We start from the raw sequence: 12,679 nt of genomic DNA, 5'->3' as shown, positions 1-12,679 counted from the left end.
TCTTTTCTTCATGGATTTTAAATTTCAAGGCACGGAGGCTCATATAACCACCTGAACCTTGTTGAAATGTATGCTCCAGGCCTCAGCTATGAAGGTTTTTATTTAGTCTGTTTGAGCAGAGCCCAGGTATCTGCAGGTGAGGCTGAAACAGCGAGAGACCTGGACCCTGTTGGAGAAGCGCCAGACACGCTGCTGCTAATTCAGAGCAGGAGTGACTCTACCACTGTGGTGCTGTCCACCCCTAACGAGGTGACAGTGAAGAAAAGCGTGGGCTGGCACTGGTTTTGGTCCTGTCCTTGTGACTCCACCAGACAGAGGCTGAAAATACCCAGAAAAGTCACACTCACGGGCAGTTAATCTTGAGCAAATACAAAGTATGTAACCTCAGAAGGTGTTAAGCTCCACATAACTGAGGCCTAATCCTAGGACGTCCGTGGGGATAGCTTCATGAAATGGCCTGGGACTACCGGGCACGGATGGACCTGTCAAAACCTGAGTGTTAAGCAGCATGCATTTATTAGTAGTTTATGTTACGTTCATTTATTCACTCATTCAGCCAGTTGTGGCTACTCTATAATGAAGCCTCAGAGGGACTTTTTCTACCAACATGAATAATGTAAATAGGATGGCAGCTTCTCTAAAGGCTAAACACCTCCCAGCCAGGCCTCAAGGAAGACTGGGGCTTCCTCCGACCTCGGTTGATTTAAGTAACTTTCACTGAGGGGCCAGTGCTTGCCACAGTGATTAAGATGCTGCCTGGGACAGCTGCATTACATATGGAAGTGCCTAGGTTCGAGTCCTGGCTCTGCTTCCAATTCCACCTTCCTGCTAATTGACACCTTGGAGGCAGCAGGTGATGGCTCAAGTATTTGAGTCCCTGCCACTCACATGGAAGATCCAGATTGAGAGTTCCTGGCTCCTGGCTTCAGCCTGACCCACTCCTAGCTGTTGTGGGCATTGGGAAATGAACCAGTGAATGGAAGACCTTTCTCTGTCTCTTTTCCTATCTCTATCTCTCTGCCTTTCAAATGAATAAAAGCAAATAAGGGGGCCATTGTTGTGGAACAGCGGGTTAAAGCCCTGGCCTGAAGTGCTGGCATTCCATGTGGGCACCGGTTCTGGTCCCGGCTGTCTTTCTTCTGATCCAGCTCCCTGCTATGGCTTGGGATAGCAGTGGAAGATGACCCAAGTCCTTGGGGCCCCTGCACCCACGTGGGAGACACAGAGGAAGCTCCTGGCTTCGGATAAGCGCAGCTCTGGCCACTGTGGCCATTTGGGGAGTGAACCAGCAGATGGAAGACCTCTCTCTCTGTCTCTACCTCTCTCTGTAACTCTGTCTTTCAAATAAATAAAATAAATCTTTAAAAAAAAAGCTAATGAGAATTAAAAACATGAACATGAACATCTCTTTATCTCCTATGCACACCTTTATCAGATCGCCTGTAGTCCTAATTCAGATGTCAATTCCCTGTCAAACGTTTCCCAAAACTCCCAGGTGGAAAGAATTTTTAAAAACTATAAATATATGTGTAATAAATTACAGCTGATCTTACCTCTTGACAAAAAGATTCAACTGACACTAAGTATGACACAATGAGATGATTTCATGCCTAGAAGGAGTTTTATTATAACACTAATCTCAACATAAAATACACTATTTGCCTATCTGTCTTCCCAGTGGATATCATGAGGGGAGACTTACTCATCCTCAAATCCCAACATGTCTAAGTGTTCAGAAAATGGATGCAGACATACATATATGAGCAAACACCAAATGCATGCTACCCTTCAAAGTAGTGCCCTGGGAAGGAGAACATTTTTCAGTAACTGATACTGCATAAAATTCCTCTCAAATTAGAAATTACCTTCAGAACATGCTTCAAAAAGCACACAGGAGAACAAGAAATATTATTCTAACTTGCTCTTCCATAACTCCAAAATTGATTATAAATTTCTTTAGGCCATTTCCAAAAGTCAAATTCCTCCTTGAAGGATTGTGAAACAGCACAGTAAAGGTAGAAATCTTACTGCAGGTGATCTCTGAATATCTTAATCCTGACTCTGCACCTGTAATTTACCCCACCTGAGCCCCAAAGCCACTTTGATTTAGAGATTTGACTCCAAACCCCAGCTCTGCTACTTGTTACCTGTTTAAATGTGGGTAAATTATTTGTGCTCTCTTAGCCTGTTCAAATGTGAGACAGGGAAAATAAGAGCTAAAATAAGTTGTGACTATGCTAAACATTTTCATAATTCATTAGCTAGTTCTAATTGCAATATTTATTGGTAGCAATATTATTTTTGATTGACAAATATATACATTTATGACATATAATGTGATGTTTTGCTGTATGTATATGTAGTGGAATGATTAAATCAAACTAATTAAAATACCTATCACCTTACTTACCTATCATATATTGTTACTGGCTATAGTCATCCTGCTGTACAAAATCCATGCCTCCTGGCTCTCTGAAAGGTTGTACCCTTTGACTAACATCCCTCCATTACCCGACTCCCCATCCTACCCTGCCCACCAAAACTATCACTCTATTTCTATAACTGCAACTTTTTAGATGCCATGCATACATGAGATCATGTGGTATTTTCTCTCTGTGTCTGGCTTATTTCATTTAGCCTAATGTCCTCTAGGTTCATCCGTATTATCACAAATGTCAGGACTTTCCTTCTTGTTAGGCTGAATAGTGTTCCATCATATATGTGTGTGTGTGCCATATTTTCTCTATCCATTTATCCACTGATGGACACTTAGGTAGATTATGCATCTTACTATTGTGAATAATACTGTAATGTACATGGAAGTGCAGATATCTCTTTGATGTACTAATTTCCATTCTTTTTGTTATATATCCAGAAGCAGGATTACTGGATCATATAATAGTTCTATATTTAATTTTTTGAGGACTCCCATACTATTTTCCATAATGGTTGTGCTAATTTACATTCCCAACAATGTACAAGAGTTCCCTTTTCTCTGCATCCTCACCAACACCTATCTTCATCTTTTTTGATAAAAGACATTCTAACAAGTATGAGGTAATGTTGTAGTTTAATTTACATTTGTCGCTCCCCGTCTTCGTGGAGGAACGACACAGGACCCTGCGCTGTTCTTTCGTCTGCTTGGCCCTCCCCGGGTTTGCTGCTGGTTCTTCCCGGGTTGGCTACCGTCCCTTCCACCTCCGTGGAAGGGCGGTTCCCCCTGCCACCTTCCCCACTTCCGCGGGGGAGCGGCACACCGCTGGCCGGCTCTCTCGGGGGCTGCACAGGTGTTCCTTCAGGTAGATGTTCCCCTTAGATGTTCCTGGTGCATGTTGTCTCTCTCCTCCTTTATAGTCCTCTTGCACCAATCCCAACTCTGCTACCCACACGCCGAGTACACTGCTCTCCTCCAATCAGGAGTAGGTCCTACAGTTTATTGGTTGAACTGGAGGCAGCTGTGTAGAAGCTGTTTCTCCCTTCTCAGCACCATATTGTGGGAGAGCAGATGCATAGAATAAGTCTTAATTCCAGTAACTCAGTCTAGTCCGAGTTGCTCCCCACAACATTTCCCTTGGCCGGCGCCACAGCTCACTAGGCTAATCCTCCGCCTGCAGCGCCAGCACCCCGGGTTCTAGTCCCAGCTGGGGCGCCGGTTCTGTCCCAGTTGCTCCTCTTCCAGTCCAGCTCTCTGCTGTGGCCCAGAAAGGCAGTGGAGGATAGCCCAAGTGCTTGGGCCCTGCACCCGTATGGGGGAACAGGAGGAAGCACCTGGCTCCTGGCTTCAGATCAGTGTAGCGGCCATTGGGGAGTGAACCAACAGAAGGAAAACCTTTCTCTCTGTCTCTCTGTCTCTCTCTCACTGTCTAACTCTGCCTGTCAAAAAAAATTTACATTTCCCTAATGATTAGTAATGCTGTTTGTATGTCTTCTTGTATTTGATGAATATCTGTTCAGGTCCTTTTCCCATTCTTTCATTGGGTTATTTCTTTTTTGCTATTCAGTTAAATTCCTCATGTGTGGCTTACAAATATTTTCTCCCATGCCAAAGGTTGTCTCTTAACTTTGTTAATTGATTCCTTTGCCATGCAGAGCTTTTTAGCTTCATGACATCTCATTTATCTATTTTTGCTTTTGTTTCCTGTGCTTTTGGGATTGAATTGAAAAAAAAAAAAAACATTGCTCAGAACAATGTGCATGGCATTTTATATTTCATTTGTACTAACTCATTAATGCTTCTTTTGTAGATACTATCGATATACTCATCCTCTCAAAGTTCTGCTTACTCAGAATTCTTGTTTCTTCATGGTGTTGACTTCCTTCCTAAGGAAGTATAGTCACTTCTCCCACCATCAACTGATCCATTCTTTTTGGATCTGTTTCAGCCTGAGTCATGTCTTCCCAATACTATATGTTGAGGTCCTAACTCCTATATCTCAAATATGGCTGTTGTATTTGGAGATAGAGTCTTTGAAGGAATAAGTTGAAATATGATCCTTATGGAGGGGAATCCTAATCCAATATGACAGATATCCTTTAAGTAGAGGTAATTTAGGCACAGACATGTGCAGAAGGAAGATATCATGAGAGAAGACACAGGGAGAAGACAGTCTTCTAAAAGCCAAGAAGAGGGCATCAGAAGGAAGAAAGAGTACTGACACCTTGAGAACATAAATTGCTGTTTTTTAATCCACTCAGCCTTTGGAATTTGTTATGGCAACACTGGCAAACTAATACAGTGCCTCATAGTCAAATTCCAAGGAGAGAGAAACTGATGGTTCCAAGTCAACAGTCATGGTCCCAGTTGGGTGATGTTCTCAGTGGAGGCTTCCCTGTTATCTGACCTATAGATGGGCTCCTTTGATCACATGCCCACCTTATCAGGACAGCAGAGGTCTGCAATACCTTAGATTACCAGGAGGCTGTAGTTTTGACAAGCTTACTGAGGTTGGACCTATAGGTACATTCTCTTTCTAAGGACGAAGACAGAACTGGTAAAAAAAAAAAAAAAAAAAAAACAAGGTGTATGCTTCAAGAAACAATGATCCTCTGTCACTTGCTTACTTGCTTTATTGTATATTGCAAGACCACAGAACTGTACCTGGTAACTGGCAAGCATTCAACTAATAAATGTTAAGTTGGTGACTAAATCCAACAATGGGAGATATTCCTAGGAGAGGCAGATCCAAAGAGTAGTAGCCATGCATTGGCACTACCACCAGGAGAGAGGTCCACACTTCGAGAAACAAATCCTGGATAGATTCTTCTCAGTCCTTTTTGAACACAGCATAAAAAACCCTGGAGGGAAGTGTGCTTAAGAACACTTGTATGGGAGCTTGGAGCTCCCTCTAGGGGCCAGAACAAAGTATCTTTAAAAATGCAGCACTGACTCCAAAGGCAAAATGTAATTTTTTAAAAAATTTTGATTAACATGAAATCTTTGTACAATTTTTTATGGAGTACAATGCACTGTTTCAACACATACACACAGAGTAAGTCAATCAAACCAGGAAACTACGCTTATCATGTCCTTCTTTTCTTTGCCCTTGAAGTCTACCAGCTCCTCCCCTCCAATTCGTAATACAGTATATAATGGATTACTGTGAGTTGTAGTCACCATTGTGTGCTGTGGAACACAAATATTGTTGCTTCTGCCTGACTGTGTTTGAGTACCTGGGAAAATTTCTTTTCTTAAAGGAAAATTGATTTAATGTTTTAAAATATGACATCACCAGCAGGACTTCGCAGAATGACAGATTTAGTGATGCTCCTTTTAGTGCACAGTCATCCAGCAATTTTTTTTTGACAGGCAGAGTGGACAGTGAGAGAGAGAGACAGAGAGAAAGGTCTTCCTTTTGCCGTTGGTCCACCCTCCAATGGCCGCTGCGGCTGGTGCGCTGCGGCCGGCGCACCGCGCTGATTCGATGGCAAGAATAATTGGATTTGGACTTGATACAGGGGCATAAAATGATACCAGGAAAACACCAGATTCCTTCTTTTATGATGTGAGAGAACTCTAGACAATTTAGAGAGTTTTAGTACTAGAAATATGGAAATTAATAAATGAAAGATTTCCAAAATAGACACAGAAGATGGTCATCACTGAAGTGCTGGTGTGCTTGCGTTTCGGTCTTCTTCCTTCTTTGTGTCTTTGTTCAAGAGTCTTTTTGTGTCTACCATGCACTGGGACAGTGCTTAAGCCATAGGGATTCAGCAGTGAACAGAACAGAGAAACATACTTGTCTTCAAAGAGTTCACAGGCCATAAATTTAAAAAAAAAAATAGCAATGTGTTGTTTTTAGGAGTATATATATTTTCAAAAAAGTGGGTAAAGCCCCTCCCACAATGCCAGCATCCTATAAGGCATCCAGTTCAAATCTCTGCTACTTCATCTCTGATCCAGCTCCCTGCTAATGGTCAGAGATAAGCAGTGGAAGATGCACCAAGTCCTTGTGTCCCTGCACCCATGTGGGAGACCTGGATGAAGCTCCTGGCTCCTGACTTTGGCCTTACCCAGCCCTGGCCATTATGGGTATCTGGGGATTAAGCCAGCGGATGGAAGATCTCTCTCTGTCTCTCCCTTTCTCTAATTCTGCCTTCCAAACAAATAAAAAAAATTAAATAAGATTCTTGATTGCTTATTCATTTGAAGTATAGAGTTCTATAATTCACAATGCATGTCACCTGGCATCACAAATAAAGTTAATGGGCCGGCACTGTGGCTCACTAGGCTAATCCCCCGCCTGCAGCGCCAGCACCCCAGGTTCTAGTCCCAGATGGGGCGCTGGATTCTGTCCCAGTTGCTCCTCTTCCAGGCCAGCTCTCTGCTGTGGCCCGGGAGTGCAGTGGAGGATGGCCCAGGCCCTTAGGCCCTGCACCTGCATGGGAGACCAGGAGGAAGCACCTGGCTCCTGGCTTTGGATCAGTGCAACGCGCCGGCCTTAGCAGCCACTTGGGGGGTGAACCAATGAAAGGAAGACCTTTCTCTGTCTCTCTCTCACTGTCTAACTCTGCCTGTCAATAAATAAATAAAGTTAATGAAAGTTCTAAGTGGACATTACCTCTGACCTTTAATTTCTATTCCAGGAAGGATGGTAAAAATAGTTTGAAACCTCACCAGTGCCTTGGAGAGCATATGATCTAGTGAGTCTTCTAGGGACTCTGGGTTCAAACCCCGGCTCTCCACTTGCTAGGTAAGAGCATCTCGTTAAGTTCCTTGATCTGTCTGTTAAGTTTTGTCATGCATAAAACGGGGACCTTTTCCATAGAGTTGTAAGGATTAAGAGGATATACTTACAAGGCTTAGACCACTGTAAAGTTCACCCTTGCTGTCATTATTTAACGCAAAAGCTGTCTGGTTAGCTGAACAGAGGTCTGACTGCAGACTGGAATCCAACCTCCTTGTACCCACCCCAACCCAGACAGCTCTGTGTTGGCCCTGGGACAGGACTGGGAGAATGATTGAGAAATCTCCTTACCTTTGGCAAAAAGATGAAAGCAATGTATCACTTTGCTTTTGATAAGACATACATAGAGGTTGAATCTGTTTACTGAAATTGCAATCAAAAGAATCAAGGTATCAACTCACCCAGACAGATGTAATATCTCTAATATTGGCAGATCCCCAAATGAGATATTCTCTTAGGAGGCTTGTCTTCCCTTCTCTCATACCAGCCCAATGCCATGCACCTCTACTCAGGGTGTAACACACACTTTTCCACACCAACGGATATTTTTCTAAAGATTTATTTATTTATTTGAAAGGCAGAGTTACAGAGGGGCAGACAGAAAGGTCTTGCATCCATTGCCCAGATGGCCGCAATGGCCAGAGCTGTGCCGATCTGAAGGCAAGAGCCAGGAGCTTCATCCAGGTCTCCTATGCAGGTTCAGGAGCCCAAGGGCTTGAGCCATCTTATACTGCTTTCCCAGACCATAGCAAAGAGCTGGGTCAGAAGAGGAGCAGCTGGGACTCGAACTGGCGCCTATGTGGGATGCCAGAGGCAGCTTTACCAGCTGCACCACTGCACCAGCCCCCACACCAATGGATTTTAAGTTCCACTAAAGTGGAAAATTTATTTCCTGCAGTATTCATACAACTTATAAGAGCAAGTGGCACATGATAAGCCCAAAATAAGCATATATTAATAGGTGAATGTAACATTCCCTCAGATGCAGTTGAGTAGACCAGGCTGTGAACAATTCCAGACTCAAGGACATCATATCCCCACTCAAATCTCTGAACGGAGGTTCTGGAAAGAATGTGTTTATGACAAGGGCTGATCAAGTCATTACTTCTCATAGTGTCAATTTCACTTCTACAGGTTTCCTTTTAGGTGCTTAGTTGTCATAGATCAGGGAGAACATATGATATTTGTCCCTTTGGGACTGGCTTATTTCACTCAGCATATTTTCCAGATTCCTCCATTTTGTTGCAAATGACTGGATTTCATTTTTTTAACTACTGTGTAGTATTCCATAGAGTACATATCCTATAATTTCTTTATCTAGTCTTCTGTTGATGGGCATTTAGGTTGACTCCATGTCTTAGCTATTGTGAATTGAGCTGCAAAAAACATTGAGGTGCAGACAGCTCTTTTATTTGCCAAATTAATTTCCCTTGGGTAAATTCCGAGCAGTGGGAGTCACCCATGGCTTTGGAGATAATATAAATTCTGAGGCTAAGGTCACCATGGAAGAAAGGGGAGGTGGCATGGGCAACTGGAACCAACGCACCTGACTGCCTGAAATGTAGGGAAAATGAAGCAAATACACAGAGCAAATGCAGAAACCAGTAACAGGGAGGATCTGGAGAGAAAGGAAGCTGGAGAGAGGAACTGCCTGAGATCCATGTTTCCAGTTTCTGGTTCAAGGAAGCCCAGCCTCTTCCCCCTCCCTAGGATTTTGGGAGCTACTCCAAAATCTCTGTTTACGTCACCTCCAATTGCTTTCAGTCTGTGCAATCAAATAACCCTGAAGACATCAGAAAATTGCCAAGGTGTCCAAAGAAAGGCAAGACTTTTTGTTTGTTTGTTTTTCTGGTCTTCAAAATAATTTGAACAAAAAAGGTGGAGGGATTATAAATTTGATTTTTGCATACATAGGGTATAGGTATAAAACTGTCTAATCCTGAACTCAGGCAAACAAATGCATGAGGAGCAAAAACCCATTTAGCCCCTTCAGTGTTGCCCTCTAGTACCACACCCCATCCCCAGATCAGCTCCCTCCCACCCCCAAACCAAGGGCACATCCACACTGCCACTGGCCTCTGGTGACCCCAGTTCATGCTAACCCCACCCCCCCAATGCCCTGCGTGATTGCCTTTCTGTTGAATCACCCACTAGGCTCTGCCTGCTTCCATCATTAAAATCCCCCCTTAGGGTGGCCCCACTCACACCCTCTCATACTGTGCCCCTGGGGACTCTGTGCTGAGAATGCTAAGGATAATGCTTTGTCAGCACTCTAGACACATTCCGGGCCCTGGCAGATACCACACCACTTCTGTCCAACCCCTGAGGCCCCTACTCAGCTCAGCTGAGGGCAGAGTTTCACATTTTGTTTGCCCTGCATAGGCAAGGAAGAAAGTAAAGGCCAGGGACTGGCAGAAGCTGGTCAAGACCAAACATAAACACAGAAAGAGGTTGGGGACTAGTACTGGCACCTCTGCATAGTTGGTGCAGGTGCTCGTTAGGAAGATAAGTCCCAGGCCAGGAACAGGGCAACCAGCCCAGCCAGCACAGGCGAGCCCTTTTATGGACTGGGGTCAGTGCAACTGCAGCATTCCAGTCCTTCAGCTGGGAGAACAGAGGCTGCTGCCATGTGTACAGAGATGGCTGGATCTTTCACTACAGCAGAATTCGAGGAAGGTGCGTGAGAAGATGACAGAATCAGCTGGTTCACTTCAACTTCACTTGCAGACCCTTCTGAGTCCCAAGTGTCTGCTGTGCTGTGGACCCCTGAGCGCTCTTGCCTCCATGGCTTGGGCCCTCTTGAAGCCTTTGGAAGCACCTATTCCATGATGGCTCGAAATAGCGCAGGCTGGATATAAAGTTCCCTGTATCTGGACTTGATAACCTGTTGCTGCTTCTTTTCTTCCTTTACCTCTTTCTCTGTGAAAATATCATTGGATCACATATCTGAGGCTACTGACAGCACAGACCTGACTCTTGGGAAGCTCTCCATCCAGCTTACACATCATCTTTTTTTTTTTGGACAGGCAGAGTGGACAGTGAGAGAGAGAGACAGAGAGAAAGGTCTTCCTTTACCGTTGGTTCACCCTCTAATGGCTGCCGCGGCCAGCGCACCACACTGATCTGAAGCCAGGAGGCAGGTACTTCTCCTGGTCTCCCATGCGCGTGCAGGGCCCAAGCACTTGGGCCATCCTCCACTGCACTCCTGGGCCACAGCAGAGAGCTGGACTGGAAGAAGGGCAACTGGGACAGACTCTGGCGCCCCGATCGGGACTAGAACCCGGTGTGCCGGCACCACAGGAGGAGGATTAGCCTAGTGAGCCGCGGCACCGGCCCATCATCTCTCTTAACCATGAACTATGAGCCATCCTCAAACTCCACTGGATATATCTGGATGGGGTGGGAGACCACAAACTTAGTTCTGTAGACTTGGCTGTCAGTCCATCTCACTTGGACCACTTCTCCTTTGGCAGGAGGACCCAACTGAAGACAGTCCTGGCTCACTACATCCTCATTATAAAGACTGAAGGAGCTCGCTGAAGGAGCCATCATCAAAGTTGGCTTCATAGACGATCTCGGTGGTGAGCCTAACCACCTCACAGTAGTAGAAGCACCTGTTCTTATGCTTACTAATGACCGCTGGTCTGCAGTGATGCTCTATAAGGTACCCCTGGCATACTCCAAATTAGGAATCTTGTGCCCAAAGCAGGTGAAGAAGACAACAAAAGCCCAGTGGTCAGGCTGCATTGTCACTCCTGCAGCCTGGGTGCTGCTCATGTGGCAGGCAGTTGGGCAACAGCTGTGTGAACATCGCACACAGCAGCCCACAGCTCTTCTCCTCCACTTCTTTCAGAAGACACATTTCAGCCTGAAGCAGGGCAGAGGGATTTTGCTCACATCCACCAGACTTCTTTCTGCAGTGTTGACAAATCTCACTTCCAGAATTGCTAATGCACATGAGATGGAGACCCACCTGTCATTGTTGGCTCTCCGCAGGGACCCTCCAGCCAGGAAGTATGAACAGCAATCCTCCTCCAGGGCATCGGCTGAACACCGGGAATACATCCAGTCTTCAGAGGGTACCCCGTAGCGACTGGCATGGACCAGGACATGGTACTTCTTGCAGGAAACTAGAAGGCTGGTGCTGTCATTCACTAAGTAAGGGGTGGACAGGTTGATGTCCGTGCTGCCCCCGGTGGAGGTAAAGCACATTTCTGGGATCAATGGCTTGGTCCTCTGCTTCTGCGGGGCTGAAGTTCTAATTAAGGCCTCCAAATCTGACCTGTTGGTAAATCTGGAAGATCAGGCACAGGGCACAGTGAGGGGCCTGCAGGGCCAAGGGCTTGTTGAATTCCTTTTCAGCCTCAAAGTTGGAGGGTCGATTCTGCCACAGCAGACTCAGGGGTTTAGCCCAGACCTCTGGAAGATAAGATGTTTTTTAATTGATTCAAAGCTAGGAACACGTAGTAACTTTCAAATGAACTATTAAAATGACTTGGGTGCCACACCTAATTTATACAATAAAATGTTTTGTTTAGACTCATCCCCTAAAAGAGTCATCTCTGGCTTTCTACAGCATTCAGGAAGCTTTTATTTCCTCTCTAGTGATGAAACTATGTGTGTGCAAAAGACAAATTTGAAACAACAAAACTCTAACAAACATGAAGCGCAATATTTGGAAATTCTCATGCACTTAAATAATTTAAGTTTTTACTTGGGAAGCTGAATAACTTTTTCAGAATATATAGGATTTTCTTAAAAGGACATTCACTGTTAGGGTTATTTTGCTGTAATCCACACAAATTTAAGAGACTTTAGTTCTGTTCTCACTTGTAAGTTGTGACATAATAAGCTGATTGTTGAGTATGTGATGTGGAAATCTAGCTCTTCCCCCTAAAACATGCTCCATCTGTAGCCTTCCAATTGCTCAGTCTGAAAACCTTAGAGTCATCTTTAACTTTTTTCTCTCTATCCTATTATGGTTCACTAATGTGCCTAAAACAAGATTTGCTGCAGTCCTAAGCACTAATGCCTCAGAACACGACATTATTTGGAAGTAGAGTCATTGCAAATCTAGTGAATTGAGATGAAGTCAAACTGGAATAACGTGGGCCCTTAAGCCATATGATTGGTGTCCTTGGGAGAAGAGGAAAACACAGAGACAGACATACGAGGGGGAAACTCCATAGCATGATGGAGGTAGACACTGGAACGCTGCAGCTGCAAGCCAAGGAAAGCTACAGATCACAACAAATCACCAGCAGCCAGGAAGAGGCCAAGAAGGATGATTCCCAACAGATTTCAGAAGGAATATGACCCTGGCAATAGCATGATTTCAGACTTGCAGGCTCCAGAATTATGAGACAATAGATCTCTGCTCTTTTAAGCCACCCAGGTGATAGGACTGCATCATAGCAATGTGAGGAGGAAGGGCAGCCTTCCAGCCAGTTGGTGAAAGCAGATCCTGTTGGGTCCCTCTTCAGTGGACATCCGGA

The 12,679-nt window shown here is 44.7% G+C and overlaps 1 pseudogene; it reads right to left on the bottom strand.

The window, feature by feature from the left end:
• Positions 1–384: 384 nt before the first annotated feature.
• On the bottom strand, positions 385–12,371 carry LOC103348162 (lysine-specific demethylase 4A pseudogene; annotated as a pseudogene).
• Between the last annotated feature and the right edge of the window lie 308 nt (positions 12,372–12,679).

This window comes from Oryctolagus cuniculus, chromosome 6, assembly GCF_051225735.1.
Source record: "Oryctolagus cuniculus isolate XC-2025 breed Fujian yellow rabbit chromosome 6, ASM5122573v1, whole genome shotgun sequence".
Lineage (NCBI taxonomy): Eukaryota > Metazoa > Chordata > Mammalia > Lagomorpha > Leporidae > Oryctolagus > Oryctolagus cuniculus.
This window is presented reverse-complemented; position numbering and strand designations above follow the sequence as displayed.